General features: G+C 43.1%; 1 protein-coding gene across 3 annotated transcripts in view; it reads right to left on the bottom strand.

The window, feature by feature from the left end:
• The window catches only part of LOC105470265 (myosin light chain kinase), a 272,694-nt gene extending 254,836 nt beyond the window's left edge, over nucleotides 1-17,858 (bottom strand). The window contains exon 1 of one of the 3 annotated variants that reach the window (XM_071092340.1): nucleotides 17,779-17,858. The gene's annotated coding sequence lies outside the window, so the exon portion shown is untranslated. The remainder of the gene's footprint in view (nucleotides 1-17,778) is intronic. The other 2 variants (XM_011722063.2, XM_011722065.3) reach the window with 2 other exon arrangements.
• Between the last annotated feature and the right edge of the window lie 6,840 nt (nucleotides 17,859-24,698).

Genomic DNA, 24,698 nt, shown 5'->3' with positions numbered 1-24,698 from the left:
TTTGTCCCAGCAATGGATGACTGGAACAAACCCTGCAGAAACAGGTGCTACTTATTGCAGGACCCCGGGCAGTCTTGGCTAGAGGGCTGGAGCCAAGAAGGATTGAGACCTCTCAAAGACTATAACTGGTACACCCCCTTTAAATGTTCACCCCATTTATCAAGTTTACCACACCTTCGTTCGTTCAGCAAATATGTATGGAGTGCCTGGTATGTGACAGGCACTATTTTAGAATTGGATAAAAATCCTTGCCCTCAAGGAGCTTACTGTTTAGTGGGAAAAACAGACAATTAGTGAGGAAAATACATAAAATGTAAACCATGTTGGAAAGGGGATAAATATAAGAGAAAAAATAAAACTGAAAGAGGGGACATGAACTATCAGGATAAGATTGAAATTTTAGAGAAGGTGGCCAGGAAAGGCCTCATGGAGAGGTGACTTGAATAAAGTCTTGTTGGAAAAACCTGGGATGGGAAATACCACATTGTCCCCTCCCCAGTACCCAGCCATATCAGCTGCTCACACCTGGTTACCCAGACAGACCTGAGGACAACCCTTAGGGTCAAGGAGCTTGGGTGTCTCTAAAATGTTACCTCTCCAGTTACAATTATATAATGCCAGACAGAAAGGGATGTCAGAAGCTATGCAGTCCCTCCCTCCTCACCCTCCAATGGGGAAACTGAGGCTATGGTGTTCCAGGTAGCCTGAGACTTAACCTGAGATCTGCATGTCTGCCCAGTCCTGTGTTATTTCTATGACTCCCCACTGGCTCCTAGAACATCCCTTTCCCTCGGTGGCTAAGCTCTTTCTTCTGTGGCTGCATCATCCCTGCTAGAAGCACCTAATACTTATCAGTTACTAGTTTTGTGACAAATCCTTAGGTTAAGTGGGGCTGGGGAGGCCAAGAACAGAAGCAGCACTGGCCCCAGACAACTGTCCAGCATTCCCACCAGTGACACTACCACTGTCCATAATTTTCTCCACCAATAGCCTCATCCACAGTGTAGTCTGTGACATGAAAAATGGACATGTTCCATTTTCTCTTCCCAGTCCATCTGTCATGGGTTAAATTGTGTTCCCCCAAAAATCCTATTGAAGTCCTAACCTCTGGTACCTGTGAATGTGACCTGGTTTGGAAATAGGGTCTTTGCAAATATAATCAGGTTAAGATGAAGTCATACTGAATTAGGGTGGGATTTAATCCAATGACTAGTATCAAAAAAAAAAAAAAGAGGAAATTTGGATGCATTGGACGCAGACACACAGAGGGGAGGACATCAAGTGAACATACACTGACACAGAGGGGAGAAGTCCATATGAAGATAGACACAGAGACTGGAGTGATACACATGCAACCAAGGAATGCCAAGGACTGCTGGCAGCCACTAGAAGCCAGAAGAGTCAAGGAAGGATCCTCTCAGAAGCATCAGAGGAAAGCTTGACTCTGTTTGAACCCCTGATTTCAGACTTCCAGCCTCTGGAACTGTGAGGAAATGAATTTCCATTGTTTCGAGTCACCTGGCTTGTGGTACTTTGTTACAGGAACCCAAACAAATGCATACACTCTCCTACATAAAAAGTCTGAAGTCACGCATGGTTCCCATACAGTCTTCCTCCCTACAATCCCCAGGTCCACAGCTCATAAGCAGCTCCTGCCTCCCCCAACACCACTCCTTCATATCTACCTGCTGTGCACATGCAGAGACTCCCACAGAGCCCTACAGAAAGTGAGTTGAGAGGTCAGCCATTTCTAGAGTTTTTAGTACAGTTTGCTGATTAGCCGGGTCCTATGTCTTGCTGTAGGTACAACCTAGTTTATAAAATTTGGCTCCAACCAGTCTAGGATCTGTTGGTCTTTTTGGAAGGTGGTAATTATAACCCTCAATGACTGATAAAAGACTGGTATAGGCCCTCTGATGGGCTAAGAGGTTGCATGGAAGTACCATCTATGGGAGAGAGTTTACTCCCATGGGTCTAGTAGCAGCCTTTTAAATGGGAACCATCCTTCTAAAGGGCTAGTTGGCAAAATGGAACAAAGGCTAAAAAAGAGGATTGTATCTTTTGACCTAGTAATGCTTTTCTGGGAATATAATACAAGGAAATAATACAACAGAAAAAATAAACTATTTGGACAAAGATCATTATAAGAGTGTTACTCATAATAGTGGAATTAAAAACTGAAAACATTCATTGTGGGACAATTAAAATAGAGTATCGTAATAATACCCAACATTTTCTGAGCACTTACTTTGTGCCAGGCATTCCCCCAAGCACTTTGCTTGGATTCTCTCGTCTAATCCTCACAAAAACTTTACAAGTTTGTTGTATTATCCCTGATTCTTTATAGATAAATAAACTTGTTCAAAGTCATACAGTGAGGAAGTACCAAGTGAGCACAATTTATATCCTGTGCTTAGTTTGACTTTATTGTGGCCATCTGATCTTGGACAAGTTACTTTTAACTTCCCTAAGCTTTGGACCATCACCTACAAAGTGGGAACAATAATAATATTGCAAGATTGACAAAGATTAAATGCAAAATGTATGAAAACAAGTAAACTGTAAAACATTACCCAAATGAGAAGTATTTACAGCAAAATAATAACTGAATAATTTTATGTGGCAGGCCTCATTGCAGCCTACTTTACATGCCACGTTGAATAGTTGAAATTTTGTCTTTTACGTAGCAGGCGATTAACATTGTTTTTAACCAGGGGTGTCACAATGAGATCTGTGTTTCAATACTGTTTTTAGGTACAATAATACAAGATCATCTCAGGGTGACAAAATTGGAACTTTATCTAGTTCTTGATCCTTAACAAGTTTTATGAGCTCTCCAATAAAAGCCTTGGTCTGATTGTTCCAGAAGGCAATGAGGCCTCAGTCTGGGATAAGCAGGGCAGCCTAAGAGTAGTAGTGCCCTTAACTCACAGACTCTGCAGGAAAGCAGGGTCCTCATCCCCTAACAGCTATGCAGGAGGGTCTTGAACCTTGTCAAGAGGAAAGCAGAAACCTCAGAACACATGAAAAGGTGGGGGTGTTCTGAAGGTAGTTGGAGGTGACTCTCCTCACTCCTCCCACACTGGGTGGTCATAAGGAGGGTTATTATTATCAACAGGTCCAAGAGGTCTTAAATTTTCCCATTAACTCCAAGGCAATTACACAACTGATTCCACTAAACCAGGACTGGCACAGCTCCAGGTTCCTATCCCAGTGAACCGGGCTGAACAATGAAAGACAAGAGGTCCAGACAACCTAAGGCATCATCCAGACCTGGCGGTCTCTCTCCAGAGCAGAATCAGAGACTTGGCCCTTGAATCAACCCTCCCCATCTTTCAGCTCAGAAATAGTCTAGGCAGAAAAAGGGACCTGCACATCCTCTCCATATCCCAGTCTCCAAATGGATTCCCCCATCATGTTTTCAAGTCGTTTTGCACTTCTCTTGTCCACCACTCTGCTCACCTCTCTCAGCCCAGGAGAGAAGGTGAGGGAATTAACATACCCCTTGCAACAATTCTGGGAGGTTGTTACATCTCCATTTTATAACGGAGTGAACTGAAGTTCAGAGTAGTTAGATAATGTGCCCAGATTCACCCATCTAATAAGTTCTTGAGCTGGGATTGAAACCCAGGTCTGTTAGCTCCAGACCCTTCCCATCAGCTGCCAACCCAGCCCTCCCAATCAATTAGGAAAAGTGGCTAAGATGAATGATGAAGTCTACCTGTGCAAAATCCGTTTGTCATGCCTTGTTACATGGCTCTATCTAGTCCACACTCCACAGGCATGAAGGTCATTTAGGAAACAGAAGGGCCTGACCCCTCCTGCTCTGCCCCTCCCCACACACAGGCACACTCCTCTATAAAAAGATCTAGAAAGCCATGGTCCTGGAAAGGGGTCAATCAGCACTGGGCTGGCACCTGGAGGCCTGAGTTCCTGAGCCTGCCAGCTATGGTGCCAACCACATCCCCCAGAAAAAGGACAGAGAGTAATTAGAAAGCAACGCCTCACAGACCAAACATGAGTCACATTTCTAAAATAGTCTCAAAATGAAAGATCAGCCTGGGGCCTGCAGTGACAGCACTTGAGCCCAACTCCTCCACACAACCTCCGTTTCTTCTAGGCTCCCGGAGGAGACCCAGAAAGGAAGCTGCAGCAGTGTACCACTGAAGTGTACAGGTGTTTCCACCCAGCCACAAAGGTTCACTAGCCATCCACCATATACCTGACAGAAGATCAGAGATGGCCCTATTGTGGCCCTATCCCTGAGAAGCTCATGGCTCAGTGACAACACAAGCTGAGAAACAAAGACAGGGCCAGCACAGACCAGATGCTCTAAACCAAGTGGAATGTATCTCAAGAATACAACTTGTCTGGAACAGTTGAAAATCAATCAATGTAATTCACCACATTAGCAGACTAAAGCAGGTGTAGGCAAACTATGGCCCATGGGCCAAATCCAGCTTATTTTTGTAAACCAAAGTTTACTGAAACACATCCATGCCCATTCATTTACATGTTACCTACGGCTCCTTCCATGCTCCAATGGCAGAGATGAATACCTGTGACAGAGATGGTATAGCCTGCAAAGTTGAAAATATTTACTATCTGTATCTGCTTCTTTACAGAAAAAGTCCACCAGCTCCCGGTCTAAACTATTAGGAGAGAACCTTTCATCCAACAAAACTGCAGCAACTCCAACTCCCTTTCCTCTCTTTTCTACAGACCATGTTGGGAGGCAGATGAGCATTAGGGTCCTAGACTGTCAGGGTGGGAAGACCAGGCCACTGCTTCCCATGAAAGAAACAGTCCATGGTGTTACCCTTTGCTTCCTTCCCATTGTTCCCACCCCCAAGCAGAAGCTTCAGGGCTCCCTGCTGGTAAGGTTTTTACTAAAGCTCTCCTAATAAAAGTTTAGAGGTAGGAAAACTGGTTCTACGCCTCCATGTCCCCTTTCCCCACCCAATTGTCCCAGTAAAGGAGAACCCTAGAAATTATCAGAAAAGAAGAAAGGCCTCAAATCAATGATCTAAGCAAACTAGAAAAGGAAGAGCAACTGAACCCAAAACAAGCAGAATATATAGTAAAGACAAACCAATGAATTTGGAAACAAAAAACATTGAGAAAACTCAAACCAACAAACAGCTGGTTCTTTGAAAGAACTAACAAAATTCACAAACCACTGCCCAGATTGACCAACAGCAAAAGAGAAGACACAAACTATAAATATCAGGAATAGAAAACGAGACATTACTACAATTCCTAAAGAAATTAAAAGGATAATAAGTTAATGTTATGAACATTTACAAATATTCTGTCTTTTAGATTAAATAGACAAATTACCCCAAAGATACAACCTACTAAAAATCACTCAAGAAACAAATAACGTGGACAGTCCTATATTTATTAAAGAATTTAATTTGCTATTGAAAATCATGCCACAAAACAACTTCAGGCTCAGGTGTCACTGGCAAGTTCTACCAAAACTTTCAGGAATAAATAACAGCAGTTTTATGCAAACTCTTCCAGAAAATAGAAGAGGAAGGAACACTTCCCAACTCATAAGGCTACAAATATACCCTGACACCAAAACCAGACAAAGACATTGGATCAATATCCTTCATGAATATAGACACAAAAAACCTCAATGAAATTGAGTGAACCAAATCCAGCAATATATAAAAAGAGTAATAATATACCACAAGTGGAGTTTATTCTGGGACTGTAAGGCTGGTTAAACATTTGAAAATCAATTCCTGTAATTCCACATATCAATAGACTAATGCAGAGATCAGCAAACTATGACTGGGAAAACTATGACCAGCAGGCCAAATCCAATCTGCAGCCTGTTTTTATCAGGTTCCTGGAACACAGCCACATCCATTCATTTACCCATCTATTGTCCATGGCTGCTTTCATGCTACAATGGCAGAGCTGAATCACTGAGTAGAGGAGATTTATGAGAGTTGAGTAGAGAGTTGAATAAAATACCTTATGGCCCACAAGGCCTAAAATATTTGTTATCTGGCTACTATGACCCGTTTTTAACTCCCAGAACACTTCTGACACCCAGCTACGTGGAGTTTTTTTCCTCATACCAACCAAGTCTCTCTCTAGACACCAGCTGCGTCTTGCAATCCAATTCAATGCTAACACTATAAACCTTGAGTTAGTGGTAGATCCTACAGCTTAAGGGCTCAGTCCCCAAGACTGCCCTCATTTCAGATGCTGATCACAAGTCCTGGGCCCCTCATATTTCTGATCAACCGACGATAAGTCAGAGACTCCCATGACCCCCTTCTTGGGTTTGATAATTTGTTAGAATGGTTTACAGAACTTGAGAGCCCTCTTTCCTTATATTTACCAGTTTATTTTACAGGATACAACCTAGGATTGACAAAGATTGACAAAGATTAAATGCAAAATGTATGAAAACAAGTAAACTGTAAAACATTATCCAAATGAGAAGTATTTACAGCAAAATAATAACTGAATATTTATTCAGTTATAAATATTCTGGAACAGCCAGAATACATGAGGTAAGGTATTGATAGAGATTCTATTGTGCGTATGAATGTCCAATTGTGCTAGCACCACAGTGAAAAGATTATCCTCTTATTGAATTGTCTTTGTACCTTTGTTGAAAATCAGTTGAGCATGTATGTGTGATCTATTCTGAGTGTTCTGTCCTCGAATATTATAAATATTCTAGGAACAGCCAAATGGAAGAGATACATAGGACAAGGTATGTGAAAAGGGGTGAGGGACTTCCATGCCCTCTCCAGGCATTGCCAGCAGCTTGCCAGCATCTCAGTGTGCTCAGGCAATTCCAAAGCTCTCCAAACCCCTTCAATTAGGAGTTTTTGTGGAGGCTCTGTCACATAGGCATAATCGATTAAATCACTGGCCTTTAGTGATTTACTCCGTGTTCAGTCCTTCTCCCCTCCCTATATGTTGGCGCAGGGTGTGCTGAAAATTCCAACCTTCTAATTACATGGTTGGTTCCTCTGACAATCAGCCCCCATCCAGAAGCTATATAGGGGCTCACCAAGCTATACAGTCACCTCACCAGCATAAACTCAGGTATGGTTGAAAGGGACTTATTATGAATAACCAAAGACATTCCTCTCACCCCTCTCACTCAGGAAATTCCCAGGGTTTTAGAAGCTCTATGCCAGAAACTGAAAATAAAGACCAAATATATATTTCTTATTTTTCTCACACTGCCCTTTGTGAAAGAATTTGCCAACTCATGGACAAAAGAAAAAAATATGATCATCTCAATAGATCCATAAAAAGCACTTGAACAAATCATTATTCATTCACAGTAAAGACAAAGAAAATCTAAGCAAACTAGAAGGAAACTTCCTCAACCTGATAAAAAGTATCTACAAAAAACCTATGACTAATGCATATAAGATGATATGAGACTCAATACCTGCCTCCTAAGATTGGAAATAAGGCAATGATGTCTGTTTTCACCACTCCTGTTTAACATTATACTGGAAATCCTAACCAGCACAATAAGCAAGAAAAATAAAGGCAAAGAAATTGGAATTGAATAAATAAAACTGTCTTTATTCAGAGATGACATGATTATCTATGATGAAAATCTCAAAGAATCTAGAAAAAAAAGCTACTAGAACTAATAAGTCAGTTTAGAAAAGTCAAAAGATATAAGGTCAACAAACAAAAATCAATTGCTTAAAAATAATTAAAAAGCTCAGGAAAATAGTTAAGAGCAGATGAGGACTGAAAATTGATTCTATATCCCAGCCTTCTAAATTGTTTAAGTTACACATTAGATTTAGCTAGCTACTAATCACATTAGATTTTCAAACTCTGCAAGTACATATTTTGCTGTACTTTATTTTGATTTAAAATTTTTAAAAATCCATTAAAATACTAAATCAATTATAGTTATAAATACTAGCAATGAGCAACTGGAAAACAAAATTTTACTAAAAGTACCATTAAAAATTACACCAAAACATGAAATAGATAGCTATAAACATGATAAAATATGTTCAATATTTATATGCTAAAAACTATAAAATATTCATAAGGAAATCAAAGATGACCTAAATGGAGAAATATAGTCTATTTATGTACTCAAAAACCCAAAATTGTTAAGATGTCAGTTCTCTCCAAACTGATTTATAGAGTCAATGCAATACCAACAGACTTCCATCAGGAATTTATGCAGAAGCTAACAAGACGATTCTAAAATTTATGTCAGGCCAAAAAATCTGTAACAGCCAAAACTATTTTGAAAAGAAAGAACTAGGTCGAAGGGCTCAAATTTCCTTACTTCAAAACTTACAATAAAGCTACAATAATCAATACAGTGTGGTATTGTTGAAAGAATAAATGCATAAATCAATGGGACAGAACACTCAGAATAGATCACACATACATGCTCAACTGATTTTCAACAAAGGTACAAAGACAATTCAATAAGAGGATAATCTTTTCACTGTGGTGCTAGCACAATTGGACATTCATACGCACAATAGAATCTCTATCAATACCTTAACTCATGTATAAAAATTAACTTAAAATGGATCAGAACTAAATATACAACCTAAAACTGTAAAACGTCTCGAAGAAATCATTGGAGAACATCTTAATGACTCCACATTAGGTCAGTATTTCTTAGATATAACAACAAAAGCATAACACATTTTTAAAAACTGATAAATTGAATTTCATCACAATTAAAGACTTCTGTTATGCAGTAACAGGCATTGTTAAAGACAATGAGAAGACAAGCTACAGACAGCAAGAAAAGATCTGCCAAATATATACCCAATGAAAGATTAATGTCCAGAACATATAAAGAACTCTCAAATCTAAATCACAAGGAAACAAACAATCCAATAAAACTTGGGCAAAAGACTTAAACAGATACTTCACCAAAGACAAGATATGTATGGCAAATAAGCACAAAGATGTTCGACATTAGTAGTCACTAAGGAAATTCAAATTAAAAACACAATAGGATAAAACTATTCTTTTAGAATGTCTAAAATTTTTAAAATCTGACAATATCAAGTGCTGGCAAAGATGTGGAAAGTATAACCCTCAGACACTACTACCAGGAATGCAAAATGGTACAGCCACTTTGGAAAACAGTTTGATATTCTATTACATTTACCATACCTCCCAGAAACCCCAATCCTCGATATTTACCCAAGTGAAATGAAATCTATATTCATATAAAAATCTGTTCACAAATATTGATAGTGAATTGCTTATTATCACCTGAAACTGGAAACAGCCCAAATGTCCTTCAACTGGGGAACAGGTAAACACACAGTGATATGTCTTTACAATGAAATAATACTCGGCAACAAAAATGAATTATCTATTGATATACCCACCACCATGGATGAATCTCAAACACATTAATGCTAAGTGAAAGCAGGCACCCTAAAAAGCCTACAAACCATGACTCCATTTATACGACATTCTGAAATAGGAAAGAACACAGGGAGAAAAAGCAGATCAGTGACTGCCAAGGTCTGCAGGTGGTGGAAGAGCAGACAACCAAAGCTTACAAGGCAATTCTGGGAGGTGATGGAGCTGTTCTGTATCTCAAATGTGATGGTGCCTATATGACTATATACATTTGTCAAAATTCAGAACTGAACTTCCTCATAATTGTGTACTAATTGTTCGGAATTGTACATTAAAATGGGTGAATTCTACTGCACATAAATTATACCTACTTTTTTACATGAGAAAGAAAAAGAGTCTTCAAGAAAACCCATTATGATGCAGCATTCAAAAGAAAAGTTATTGTGTACCTGGGAAAATGCCAATCATTTGTCAAACAATGGAATCAAAAGGCAGTAGAAACTGCCAAATTTACCAGACCAGAATACACTGAAGCTAGGAAAAGTTGGTGTGACTGATTTATGTGCAATAGATGATCAGGTAGATATTGAATATTTATCTTTTTCAAAGTTTCCAGTTAACTTTTAGAAAAATATATCTAACTTTTAGCAATATTACTTATAGAAAAGCCAGAACTCAAAATTTAATCTAAAGAAAATGTAGATAAAACCCTGGTAGACTTTAATATTCCTCAGACTTATTCTGCCAATCCTAAAGATGCCAAAAATGTCAAAATTGTGGGAACATACAAAACTGGCTAAGGGAAGCAAAGACAATTAATAGTTCAATCTCACTTAGGACTATAGATGTAAAAAAAAACAAAATATTAGAAAATCAAAGTCACTAGGGTATTAAAAAAAACTACAGTATGACTAAGTGTTTATTCCAGGAATGCAAGAATGCGTCAACATTCAAAAATCATGAGCACAGATTATGGAAAACAGCGTTTCACCTTGAAATCATATGTAACACTGATAGATTATATCAGTTATCACATTATTACAGTTCAGGAGGATCTTCATAGTTTGATTATAATGATGAAGAAACTGGTATGCAATTTCAAAAATAAAGGTATATTGTAATTTAGAAACTTTTCTAACATTGTCTATATGAAATGAAGTGCTTTTTCCTGAGAGATTATAAAGTGATACGAATCTTACTGCCTATAATCTGGAATAAAGAAAATACGAGAATCCATCTTTTATCATGCTATTACCGTTATTTTTTCTCTTCAGCTGGCCTGACTTGGTTTCTGTTAATTTTGAAAAATCTTTCCTAATACACAAATCACAGAAATAATAGAAAGAATTACCCAGGAAAAATCAAATCAGGTTGACATCAGAATCACCTGGAAAGCGTTGTTAAACCAGAGATTCCCTGACCCCACCAAAGCAGTCTGGGCTGGGACTGGGGAGCCATAGGTTATTTTTCAAACAAGGTTCCCAAAGAGATTTTGTTATCAGCCAGTTCTGGAACCACTGCTATTAGGAAACAGAGGCATTAACATGTTCTTCCCTTGATGTTTTTTCAGTATAGTTACAGATATAAAATTTTAGCATGAGAAAAATTAAACAAATGATAAAAACATACCATAATAATTTATGACTTGTCTCTGTAAAAAGAACTTTACAGGGAGTTATTTCTAGAGACATTGAGGCTGAAAAGATCAGAGGTAGCCTCTGGGGGCAGTATCTGACAGTCATTAGGAACTTAACTCATTCCCTGAACAAATATTTAAGGCTAGAAGAATCTGTAAATCAAAGAGGCAAGTGAGGAATATTCCAGGTGAGGATGAACTCACAGTCACAGTCACAGACACAGGAAAGTAAAAATTGGGCTGAGACAAGAAGTCTGGATGTAGTGGGATCAAGGAGCGTGGGGGTGGCTGCTGTGAGATTGGGCTTGGAGGTCAGATTATAGAGGCCTGTGAATGGCTTAAGGCTGTTCTGTGTGAAACAGGGAGCCACCGGGGGTTTCTGAAGGTGGTGACGCAGTCAGACTATGTTTCAGATCAACAAAGCAATCAAGTGTATGATGTATTTGGGCTACAGAGAAGCCACAGTTAATACTCCAAGTGTGAGCTAGTACAGTCTGGTCAGGAAAAAATAGTAATATCAAAGTAAAACCAAGTGTTTCTCTACCTGGGATAATCCGCAGGCCCACAGGGGAGGAGCTGAGCCCCAAGGTGGCTGCCCAATCGCAACAAGAAGCCTGAGAACTCCCTAAAACACGCTATTGGGTAACATCAGTAGCAACTGTGTTAATTGTATCATGTATACCATGAGTGACTACTGGGAAGGCAGGAGCTTTTGGTAGTAATCAGAGGCAGGTTGCAAGGTAGGAACTGTGTTCCTCCAGGCATGTTCTAAAACCACCTGCTGCTTCCTCGTGAACATACTCGTTTCTACAAGATTAGCAACCAAGTGATTATGAAAATGATCACCCTGTTGACCTAATAGGAAAATACCAAATGGGAATTTAACTTGGATAATGGGGAAGGTTTGGAATACATCTGTTTGAGTCATGTTCTATGAATGGACTCAGTACTTAGCCGGAAATATGCATGAAGCTCAGGAGAAAAGTTAGAATGAGGTTATACCTAGCCCTATAGAAGACATAACTGAAGTGAGGTGAATGAGTGGAAAGTGCCTTCTCATGGAGTGGCAGACAGCAAATCCCTCAGAATCTTCTCTGAGCACCTCCATTTACCCCATTAGCCAGTCCTTCTACCCACATGTACCGAGCACCTGTGGTGTGTCAAGCACCAGGCTATGAGTAAGGATACAGATGAACCACAGCCCGTGACCTCCAGGAGCACACTGCCTAGCAAGACACTACCCTTATGACCGCGTCACAAGCGCAGGTTGCCGAGCACATGTTCATCTGCCTACAGCCTCATCAGATGAGTAGAGAGGGGCTTCTCTGTCCACTTAAAGGTGCTCAATCTGAGACGTGGAGATACCACATCACATAGCAGGAGACAGTGCTGGAGCTAGACCCCAAACCCGGGGCGTCTTCCCGGTGTTTCCCACAGCCTCAGATGACATTCCATGTAGTCTAACCCCAGGAAAGGGGAACAGCACTCAGTATCCAGGGGCCCTGAAGCAGACAGATGGCAGTGATCACAGGCAGATAAAGGAAGGGCATTCACTCCTGCTCCCCATGGGACCCTCAGACTGAAGAGGACAGCCTTCAAGGACTCTAGAGAAGCAGGTGGGGCAGATGAGGGAACCAATGTGTATCCATTCTTCCTGCCTAAGTCAGACCGTTCACCTTCTCATGCTATCACCATCCTCCACCAGGATAGATAGTGATGAGAACTCTGGCTGATTCTCTTGCCCCGGCCTCCCGAGTAGCTGGGATTACAGGCGCCTACCATCATGCCCAGATAATTTTGGGATTTTTAGTAGAGATGGGGTTTCACCACGTTGGTCAGGCTGGTCCTGAACTAGTGACCTCAGGTGATCCACCCGCCTCAGCCTCCCAAAGTGCTGGGATACAGGCGTGAGCCACCACACCCAGCCACCACTTGGCTTCTTAGGCCAGAGTTTCCTCTTCAGTCCAATGCAAAGGTCAGGTGGACTTGATTCTTAGTCCTAATACCCTGTGATTCCAGAACTAGGAAGTGAGCCACAATATATGAGGCATGAAAAGAGAACACAAAGCCCCAGAAACCCAAAAGTCTTCTACGGGCCTGGGCTTTCACTCTGGCCACCCAATTGCCTCTTAATATTTTTGATCGAGACAAAATAAAACAATTTCTGATGTTTCAGAAATATTCTTGGCAGCAGAGGGCCAGAATGAAAACCCTCCCAAAATAAACCTCAGGACAAACACACCTGCATGTTTGGGAGTGCACTGCAGGGCCAGAGGTGTTGTGCCAGGGCCCAGCAAAGAAGGAGCTGACAGCCTTCAGACACTGGAGCCAAATGTTCCTGCCTTCCTCTCTCCTGGCAAATGCTCACCCTCCCTTCCTCCTCCTCATCTTTGAGGCCTTCCCCCATCACTCTAGCCCCTGAATTTACTGTCATCCTTTAATTCTCTTAACGAAACTTGGAAATTGCTTGTTGTCCCTGTTTTCTAATTACTTCATATGTGTTAGCTCTCTCGCTTCCCACCCAGTCTCTTAGCATAGGCACATTACCTTTGTTTTATAATCCTCTACAGACCTCGATAGAAAGTAGGTACATCATTAGCGTCTGCTGGTTGATTTACAAGTCATTCTATAGACCTGGAGAACACTGCCCAGTATATCTAATAAAAGCTATTCTTTGTTTTGTGCCTATTTATAACATATTCATTTAATTTTTATAACCGCCCTCATTGTCAGATGACAAAACTCAAGTCAGCTCATAGAGGTTAAAACCTATGCCCAAGAACACCCAGCCAGTGAATGAACTGGGTGGAACTGAACCCAAGTTTAACACCAAAGATCACATTCTGCTTGGCTGCCTCCTCCTGCCAGAAACCTGAATGAGAGCTACTATACATCAGAAATCTTCATCTCTGAAAAAAAAAGAAAGGTAAACAACATCCTCAACTATAAAAGTCCCAAGTTGCAGGTGTTCAGTTCCCCCAAAGATTATGATAAGTAACCCATAAGGTCCTGGTTTAACAAATTAGCATCAGATTTGAGTGCCCAGAGCCAGGGGAAAAAATCAAGAAGTAGGTCTGAAAGAAAAGGAAATCCTCTCCTTATCCCTTTTCTTTTGTCGCCAAAGGGGCTTTCTGTCTCCAGAGGGCTCTGCACTGAAGACGCAGGGAAGGAGGGGAAGGGAGGGTGGAAGGGGGGCATGGAAGTACCAACAGAGAAGGGATGGGGACAACATGGGAAATCTGAGAAGCTGGATCTACACAAAAATTTCCACAGCTCCCTAGTTGGGGTGCCCATTCACCCTCAGACACTGAAGTACAGTGAGCAGGAGGGCAGGGAAAAGAAGGTGGTGTGAGCATCTGGAAACACAGCCTTACCTTCCAGCCCATGAGGCAGCAACTTTTGCTGGCTCTCCTCCTGCCCCAGCCCACTGGGCTGGCTATCATAGTAAATTTCATGGGGGCTGCAGCCCTCACACACCAGGTGCGTGCAACAAGGAGGAGGGATGCACCTGCTGGCCTGCAGTGCAAATACGGAGGTCTACCCACCTTGAGTTTGTGAGGGGAATGCATTTGCTCAACCTCTTGGCATCAAACGAATGGAAAAGTGCACAGCCAAAACTCAAGAAAGAATAGAGAATCCATCTGCGGAACGGCGCAGGTGGGAGAGGGGCGTGGCTTGTACCAGCACTGCTGCCCTGCACAGCCAAGTCTGCCTGCTTGTAGGGCAGGAGACTGGGGGAGCACGGGGAAGAGATAGAAGTCACATGGCACGGGAGCTAATCACAGTGACATCACTCTGTCCCACTGTGGCTCACCACTGGATCGTTCCTTGATTCTGAGCACTCAGGTCACCCAATAGATCCCGCTCAAGCCTGAGCATCCGCATGGACATTTTCCATGCAAATGGCCCTACCTCATGTCCTCTGCATGCACCCTCTGTTGGCCAAGTTGGGTGAGAACATTGTCTTTTGTTGGGAAAGGATACTTTTTAAGTGTTGTTTCTAAATTTTACTACATTTGCTGAAGACAGGACAGGAAGCTTTTAAGAATGAACAATCTCCCAGCCTCTGTGGGTTGGTTTGAGCTGCGAGAGATGCAGCAGGGCTTCCAAGTAGGCTTATATTTCCAGACTCCCAAGAAGTATTGCTCTCAGAAAGACACTAAATGAGACTCTCCAAACTCATGGGACACTGCACCCTATCCCCAAGCAAGGCTGCATTCTGAAACCCCCATCTTATGAACTTCCTAAAAGACAGACAAGCCAACTAGCTGTGTTTCAAACTCTAGGCTCATCTTCTATTTTGAGGATAAAAGCAAGGGGTCATTCTCAAAGACACTGAGTACATGGTGACCCCAGTGCATTCACAATCTATGCCTCTGAGGCCAGCAAATATCTCCCTAGCCAGAGACCCAGAACCTTTCCCCACCCTTGGCACTCAAAGGCCTCTCCCCTCTGCCACATCTGGGTCACCTCCTTCTCTGACAAGCCTTCTCAGCAGACTCCCCACCCCCCCCACCTGCCAGCCAGGAGACCCTACTCTTCAGTGACTGTAACTGTCTGTCTACCATGTTCAGACAGCAGGTGGGGCCACCTGGCCTTACCAGTTAGAGTAGGAATGTTCCAAGGCCTAGTCTGCTCTGTGTATGTTCTCTAAAGATCTGGCCCCTGGGGAAACAGCCCCTGATGAAGGGGTGGGCAAACCTCACACAAAGGGCAGCTACTCCGGCTGGGTGCAGTGGCTCATGCCTGTAACCCAGCACTTTGGGAGGCAGAGGTGGGCGGATCACTTGAGCCCATTAGACTAGTTTGGGCAACATGGTGGGACCCCGTCTCTACAAAAAAATCCAAAAAACTAGCCAGGTGTGGTGGCACAAACCTGTAGTCCCTGCTACTCAGAAGGCTGAAGTGGGAGAATTCCTTGAGCCTGGTAGGTCAAGGCTGCAGTGAGCTGAGATCTGCCACTATACTCCAGCCTGGGCAATGGAGCCAGACCCTGTCTCAGAATAAAAAATAAAAATAAGACAAGGAAACATCTACAAGGCTGCAGCTACCCTCCTCCTCAGCTAGCCAGTTATTACACAAAAGAAACTGAACATGGGAGATGAACCAGCATAAATGCTTCCCCACTGTGGGGTGGTTCTCCAAGCTCATGTTTAGCTGCAGATGATGCTCAGCATCCTTTGCATCATCAGTGAACAATGTGACAGACCAGTACATCTTGGCAAAAAAGCTCTTGTGCATGTCTCCAGAGTACCCACTACCCAAACCAGCATCCAGAGTCCAACCACTCCGGACCCAGGACCAACTGCTCAGGTTCCTACTTGCCCCAGCCCAAGGCTCCTGGCCCACTGAGAGTGGAAGTAAAAGGGGTAACCTCACTCTGGGCAGGAAGGAAAATTCCATGCTGCCCTAGCGCACTGTGGTGCCAGCAGCGTCATCCTCCACAGTCCCACAGTGTGCAGGCGGTGAAGAGACTAAGAGAATCACAGAAGAGAGAAGGAGGTCAAGAATTTAAAAGAAAACAGATAGTTCTATTAGAACCCTAACTGCCTTGTAGGAACCTAATAAAGTCACCAGACGCACCTACACTTCTCCCAGAGACTTGCATTGTCCATTCCTGATTCTTTGAAGTGTGGGTGGGGTTCCCCAAATGGTCCTCCTAAGCCCACCATCTGGAAATAATTTAATGACAAGTGCATTTTGACAAAAAGGATTACATTCAGGTGGAAGAATACAGCCTCACTTGGAAGGGGGATGCAGCTCCAGGGCAGGCTCTTAAAGGCTGTGGGGTTGGGGGGGTCATCGCATATACTCTGGTTTATGGGGAGAGGAGAGATGGTAAAAACCAACGGCCTGAGGTCTGGCACCACGCCTACTGCCCAGGTGTTTCCCTACACCCACCCAGCTTCCTGAATCACAACAGCTAATTTTATTCCCTCTAGACTCTAGCAGAGCTGGGTCTTCATCTGGTTATGAAATAGAAAGCACCCCGCACCCCAACAGACACACACACACACCCCAATCTAAAAAAAAAAAAATCCTAGAAACCATTTGCCCATCAGCCCATCTTCGCATCTTCAATGCCACTCCTAGAAATTCAGTCCTTTGGGTCTTGAAGGTTTTAGTCCCATAAGTTCCAGGGAGGGGTCTACCTCAACCATTGACAGCTCATATCTCCTGAGAAGTTTATCCAAAACTTTCCAGCTGCAATCATCGGCAAACAAGGTCCCTCAACAGTGGGACCCCAGTTAACGCGAAGGAGACAGAGCGAGTCAAGGGGCTTAAGTGAGGAATATGGAGTAGGAACAAGTCTGCAAAGCCCGAGCCCCAGCTTCGCCTGGGATGGCCAGGTTTGGCACTCGCGGGCCGCCTTCCCCGCCCTACCTTCTCGGAATCACATTTGGGCTGGAAGGACCTTCACGTGGCACCCCCTTCCCAGAGGCTGTCACCGAGTCCTCCAGCGAGGGGCTGGGAGCTGGGAGAAGGGTCCGCTTCTCCTCCGCCCCTCAAATCAAAGGCACCCCCTTCGGATAATTCCTAGAGAGGCAATCGCATCACTGTCCCCAAGCACTTCATCTCCCCAAAAGAAAACTCGTGCAGCCTGGCGTCACTGGGGTCGTCTCCTTACGCCCCCGACTCCTCGCCGCACCCCGGGGCCCCTCTCCAGCAGGGGAGTCGAGCGGCACCGACGGTGGGGGTCCCAGCCCCCACCCAGAACTCCCACCCTCGGAGCCTTGACTTCCAGGGCCTGCGCCTGGACAAAAGCGTGGGGCGGGCTCACTCACCCGCGCGGCGAAGGCGGCCCGGGAGCCGGGGCACCGGCGCTCGGCGGGGCGCCCCGGCCGCAGGCGCACTGCGCTGGCTCCGAGCTCGCTTAGCGCCCTGCTGCCTACCGGGCGGCGCGGGGAGCCCGCGAGGCGCGTCCGGGACTAGGCAGGGCGGGGCGGGGTGAGCGAACGGGCGAGAGAGCGAGCATGTGGGAGTGCGGAGAGCGGACGCGCGCTGGGGCGAGCGAGTGAGAGCGCGGCGCTGCGGGGTCAGTACTCAAACCACCGGCTCCAGCCCCCATGTGCTGATTTGCATGACATTTGCATAGCGCTCGGGGGGTGGACCTGCTGCCCTTCCCGCCACTCCCACCCGCCCTCTGCCTCGGAGTCGGGAGCGGAGAATCCGCAGCCAAACCGAGGGTCAGACCCGAGGCCCCCTCGCCCTTACCCTGCACCGCCCCAGTTACTCCTCGCACGCGGCGGTCAGCGTGCCGGTGCCGTCTTGGTGCGTGTCTTAGTCGCAGATTGGGAGACCTAGGCCTCAGGTCGGGGGCTGATGCTAGCTTTGGGAGCGTGCATGAGACACTGGCTGTCTCTGGGCCTCAGTTTTCTAATCTGTACAATGAAGATGTCAGCGGAAGCATGGGGCTAAGGCTTTAGCGATGGAAGGTTGTCTGTGTGATGTTTTTTAGGACATCCTCCAGCGGTGCAACTCAGCCCCACGGTTCCTCTGACATACTCCCTTCGTGTGTGTTAAGAATCTCTCATTGGTTTGGAAGATACCTACAAAGTTCTTTAAATTAAAAAAAGGGGGAGGAAGAGGAGGTGTTTTGGGTTTTGGCTTGCTTTATATTTAGTTTGCACCCAATATGAACTATTTTATAGCTTTTGATCTCTTCACTTGGACCTCTTTTGTTTTTTTTTAAAAAAAAAACTGTTTTCGGAAGGTTAAGGAGTGTTTTTTCAATTTTTTAAATTGTAAAATAAAACATAAATACAGAAAACCACACACACAAAAAAAACCAAATATATAGACTAGTGAATTATTATAAATGGAACATCCTTGTAATCACCACCTGGATCAAGAGATAGAACTCTGCCAGCCACCCCAGAAGCCTCTCCATGTGCCCCACCTTAATGACAGCCCCCTTTCTCCCTCCTCCCAAAAGTAACTGCTAACCTGACTTTCATGTAGTCACTTCTGTTGCTTTCCTTTTTCTTGGTATCTTCCAAGGGTGCACCTTACCCCTCCCCTAACTCTTTTTTTTTTTTTTTTTTTTAACTTGATGTGCCTTTTAAGTCTTTTCCTTACAATTATTTGTTAAATAACTTAAGACCTTGATCTGTGAGGTTTTCCAGAGTCTGGGGGTTGCACATTCATGAGGCAATTCAGCATGTTTCTCGGTCCTCTGTATTGACAGCAAGTTGGTTGATCCAGGGTCTTCCTCAGACTGAAGTTTGATGTCTGTTGTAAGATTATACATGGTTGTGTGTTCTTTTCATCAAGAGGTACATGATTATGATGTCTGGTGTTTGCTCATTTTTGAGGTTAGCAGCTGTCGATGCTCAATTCCTAGATTCATTAATTAATTGAAGTTGCAAAATCATGATATTCTAATAATTTTCATTTATTAGTTCAACAAGTGTATAAGGAGATGCTTCCTCTCATCTACTATTTGATTACCCTGAGATAGAAAGGCACGATGAATACCTGCTTTTTAAAAAAATTTACCTAGTTTTCAAGATAATGAATTGGTTCTCTGTCATTCTTAGATTTCTTTAATATCATTATAAATTCATGAATTTAAATATATGTGATAGGTTTCCATCTACTAAATTAGAGCTCAAATTGTCCCATCTTTGGCCAGTAGGAACTTCTTCAGTATGGCTCCTGGCTCCTTTGGATAAAATTCTAGTAGTCTTTTCTCTCTCTCTCTTTCTCTCTCTCTCTCTCTCTGTAGTGTGCAAAGAGCTTCAAAGACTCTAGAAGTCTTTGATAGCTTCCTTGCTATCTGATATGACAAGAGGTTCCAGGCACATCTGTACATTTGCTGCCTCAAACCTGGAATCAGCCATTTCTCCAAGAAGTTCTATTTGTTTTTTTTTTGTTGTTTTTTTTTTGTTTTTTCCTTTTTTTGAGATGGAGTCTCAGTCTGTCACCAGGCTAGAGTGCAGTGGCGCAATCTCAGCTCACTGCAACCTCCAAATCCCCGGTTCGAGGGATTCTCCTGCCTCAGCCTCCCGAATAGCTGGGATTACAGGCACGTGCCACCATGCCCAGCTAATTTTTGTATTTTTAGTAGAGACAGGGTTTCATCATGTTGGCCAGGATAGTCTCCATCTATTGTCCTTGTAATCTGCCTTCCTTGGCCTCCCAAAGTGCTGGGATTACAGGCGAGAGCCACTGCCCCAGGCCAGAAGCTCTAGTTTCTTTTGTTGAAATTTTTAAGATAACAATATGAGCGGCCGGGCGCGGTGGCTCAAGCCTGTAATCCCAGCACTTTGGGAGGCCGAGACGGGCAGATCACGAGGTCAGGAGATCGAGACCATCCTGGCTAATATGGTGAAACCCCGTCTCTACTAAAAATACAAAAAACTAGCCGGGCGAGGTGGTGGGCGCCTGTAGTCCCAGCTACTCGGGAGGCTGAGGCAGGAGAATGGCGTAAACCCGGGAAGCGGAGCTTGCAGTGAGCTGAGATCCGGCCACTGCACTCCAGCCTGGGCGACAAAGCGAGACTCCGTCTCAAAAAAAAAAAAAAACAAAAAAAACAAAAAAAAACAATATGAGCACTAGGGGTATTCATTGTTACTAGGTTGGGAACTGTTTCTAGGCTTTGTCTTTTTTTTTTTTTTTTTTTTATACTTTAAGTTCTAGGGTACATGTGCTCTAGGCTTTTTCAATAGGCAGAGCTAGTAAAGAATACTTCATTCTTTAATATTCTAGAGGAATATTATTCTTCGTAATATTTTCATTAGTTCATATTATCATGCGCGTCCGTGTGAAGAGACCACCAAACAGGCTTTGTGTGAGCAATATGGCTGTTTATTTCACCTGGGTGCAGGTGGGCTGAGTCTGAAAAGAGAGTCAGCAGAGGGAGATAAGTGTGGGGCCGTTTTATAGGGTTTGGGTAGCTAAAGGAAAATTACAGTCAAAGGGGGGTTGCTCTCTGGGGGGCAGGAGTGGGAGTCACAAGGTGCTCAGTGGGGGAGCTTTTTGAGCCAGGATGAGCCAGGCACAAGATAATGTCATCGCTTAAGGCAAGGACCGGCCATTTTCACTTCTTTTGTGGTGGAATGTCATCAGTTAAGGCGGGGCAGGGCATGTGCACTTCTTTTGTGATTCTTCAGTTACTTCAGGCCATCTGGGTGTATATGTGCAAGTCACAGGGGATGCGATGACTTGGCTTGGGCTCAGAGGCCTGACACATATTATTTCCAATTTAATTTCCGGACTGTAGTTTTTACTTAACATATTCTATATTACATTAGGACATCTTTTCTTTCATGTAGAGAATTCTGGTTCTCAAGGACAAAAGGGATGATGAAATTAGAATATCTCAATTTACTAATTTGCTTTAGTTTGCATTAAACATACAATAATAATCTCAGAATAACAATATTAATACTACCATCATCAGTTTTGATTCTTGAAAACAGTTAATTTTTTTGCATATGCTATCCATCTTTTATAGTTATACTCTATCTAAATTATCAGCTTCTATAGCCATTCTATACCATAATCTTCCTATTTAATCCTAATTTAGTCTTAGTTTTACAATTCTACAATTCTAATCCTAATTAAAGCTCAAATATATACTTAATGCTTACCATTAGTTCCTTATGTTTGTGTATCTTTAGTCATTTTGATTGTCTCAAAGCTTGTCCTCTACTAGATTCCTTAGGAAGGGCTTATGGAAAGAATATGCTCTGAGTTCTTGCATGTTGCTTACAGTTTGTTCATGCCATTTTACTTGAAGGTCAATTTTGTTGGATACAAACTACTTGGTGTCTTAGTCCAATTGGGTTTCTGTAACAATGACAACACACACACACACACACACACACATACACACACACACACACACACAGAGAAGATAAGTGGCTTATAAACAAGAAACATTATTTCTTACAGTTCTGGGGGCTGGGAAGTCCGAGATCAAGGCTCCAACAGATTCAGTGTCTGCTGAGAGCCTCTTTCTGGTTCGTAGACAGCACCTTCTCACTTTGCCTAGATGCCCAAATAACTATCTTTTTCTTTCAAATCCACTAATTTTATTAGAATGTCTCTTGGTCATTCTAGTCTGAAAGTAAACAGTGTGTATTTCTTTCAAAATGTAGTTTCAAATGCATATATGTTGTTAATTTCAGGAAAATTTTCTTCAGTTACAGTCTTAAATATTTTTTCTGTTTTGGATTGCTTTAGATTGCTTCTCCAGAGACTTCTGTTATCTGCATGTTGAACCTCTTTTATCTTCAATATTTGTCACTTTCCCTTAAATCTTTTTAATTTTCTTTCTTCATTTATTTTTAATTTTATAAATTTCCCTCCTTTTTGCCTTCTTTTCTTTTAAGCTTTTATTAATTATATTTATTTGTTCTTGTGTTCCTTATAGGTTAATCTTTATTTCTCAAATGCTTTTTAAAATGTTTAATTATTCTATGAGTTCTGTTCCAATTTCTGAGCTTCTCTAATGTATATTGTTCTTTCATGTTTTATGTCACTCAATGTGTATTTGCTCTTCTAGGACATTATAGCTTTAATTTTTTTTTGAGAATATCTTTCTTTTTTTTTTTTTTTTTTTTTTTTTGAGACGGAGTCTCGCTCTGCCGCCCAGGCTGGAGTGCAGTGGCCGGATCTCAGCTCACTGCAAGCTCTGCCTCCCGGGTTCCCGCCATTCTCCTGCCTCAGCCTCCCCAGTAGCTGGGACTACAGGCGCCCGCCACCTCGCCCGGCTAGTTTTTTGTATTTTTTAGTAGAGACGGGGTTTCACCATGTTAGCCAGGATGGTCTCGATCTCCCGACCTCGTGATCCGCCCGTCTCGGCCTCCCAAAGTGCTGGGATTACAGGCTTGTGCCACCGCGCCCGGCCGAGAATATCTTTCTAGAGGTTATTATGATCTTTATTTACTTTTTTCTAGTAACTTTACATGAGAGTTGACCTTAGTATTTTTTTGTTGATCATTTTTACATGAATTTTGTTTTCTTGAACTTTTAAAAGGAGGTTTGGTCCAGACAGTTTTTCAAACTTCACAAAGCTTTCCCTTTTGTTGTTTCTGAGTAGTGCCAAAAAATATATATGGTGGCTGGACTTCTGAGATTTCCTGGCTCTGTTTCCCTCACTCACTTTTATCTGGCTCTTCTTTTTCTTTCAACTTGTATTAGTCAGTTTTCACACTGCTATAAAGAGCTACCTGAAACTGGGTAATCTGTGAAGAAAAGAGATTTAATTGACTGACAGTTCCTTAGGCTTAACAGGAAGGATGACTGGGGGTCCTCAGGAAACTTACAATCATGGCAGAAGGTGAAGGGGAACCAAGCGCTTTCTTCATATAGTGGCAGGAGAGAGAGAATGTGCAGGGGGAAGTGCCATACACTTTTAAACCATCAGGTCTTGTGAGAACTCACTCACTATCATGAGAACAGCAAGGGGGAAATCCACCCCCATGATCCATGATTTAATCACTTCTCACCAGACCCCTCTTCCAATTCAACATGAGATTTGGGTGGGGACACAAATTCAAACTATATAATTCCACCCCAGCCCCTCTCAAATTTCATGTCCTGCTCACACTGCAAAATACAATGATCCCTTCTCTACAATTTCCCAATCTTAACTCATTTCAACATTAACTCAAAACTCCACAGTTCAAAGTCTCATCTGAGACAAGTAAGGGATATAGGCATTAGGTAAATGCTCCCATTCCAAAAGGGAGAAATTGCAGCCAGGTGCAGTGGCTCATGCCTGAAATCCCAACAATTTGGGAGGCCAAGGCAAGTGGATTACTTGAGGTCAGGAGTTCAAGACCAGCCTGGGCAATATGGTGAAACCCTGTCTCTACTAAAAATATTTTTAAAATTAGCCAGGTGTGGTGGTGCATGCCTGTAATCCCAGCTACTTGGAGGCTGAGGCAGAAGAATCGCTTGAACTCAGGAGGCAGAGGCTGCAGTGAGCTGAGATCATGACACTGCACTCCTGTCTGGGCAACAGAGGGAGACACAATCTCAAAAAAAAAAAGGGAGAAATGGGCCAAAACAAAGGGGCTATAGGCCTCATGCAAATCCAAAACTCAGCAAGGAAGTCATTAAATCTTAAAGGTCTAAAATAATCTCTTTTGAATTCATGTCTCACATCCAGGACATGCTAATGCAAGGATGGACTTCCAAGTCCTTGGGCAGCTCCACCCCAGTGGCTTTGCAGGGTACAGGCCCTATGTCTGCTTTCACAGACTGGCATTGAGTGCCTGCAGCTTTTCCAGGTGCACAGTGCAAACTATCAGTGGATCTACCATTCTGGTGTCTGAAGGATGGTGGCCCTCTTCTCATAGCTCCACTAGGCAGTGCCCCAGTGGGGACTCTGTGTTGGGGCTCCAACTCCACATTTCCCCTCCACACTACCCTAGTGGAGGTTCTCCATGAGGGCTCTGCCCCTGTAGCAGACTTCTGCCTGGACATCCAGGCATTTCCATACATCCTTTGAAATCTAGGTGGAGGTTCATGTATTAGTCCGTTTTCAAGCTGCTGATAAAGACATACCTGAGGCTGGGAAGAAAAAGAGGTTTAATGGACTTACAATTTCACCTGGCTGGGGAGGCCTCACAATCATGGCGGAAGTCAAGGAGGAGCAAGTCACATCTTACATGAATGGCAGCAGGCAGAGAGAGTGCTTGTGCAGAGAAACTCCCGTTTTTAAAACCATCACATCTTGTGAGACCATTCA

This window comes from Macaca nemestrina, chromosome 2 (assembly GCF_043159975.1).
Source record: "Macaca nemestrina isolate mMacNem1 chromosome 2, mMacNem.hap1, whole genome shotgun sequence".
Lineage (NCBI taxonomy): Eukaryota > Metazoa > Chordata > Mammalia > Primates > Cercopithecidae > Macaca > Macaca nemestrina.
Note: the sequence above shows the minus strand (reverse complement) of the source record. Positions and strands in the feature narration are given on the sequence as shown.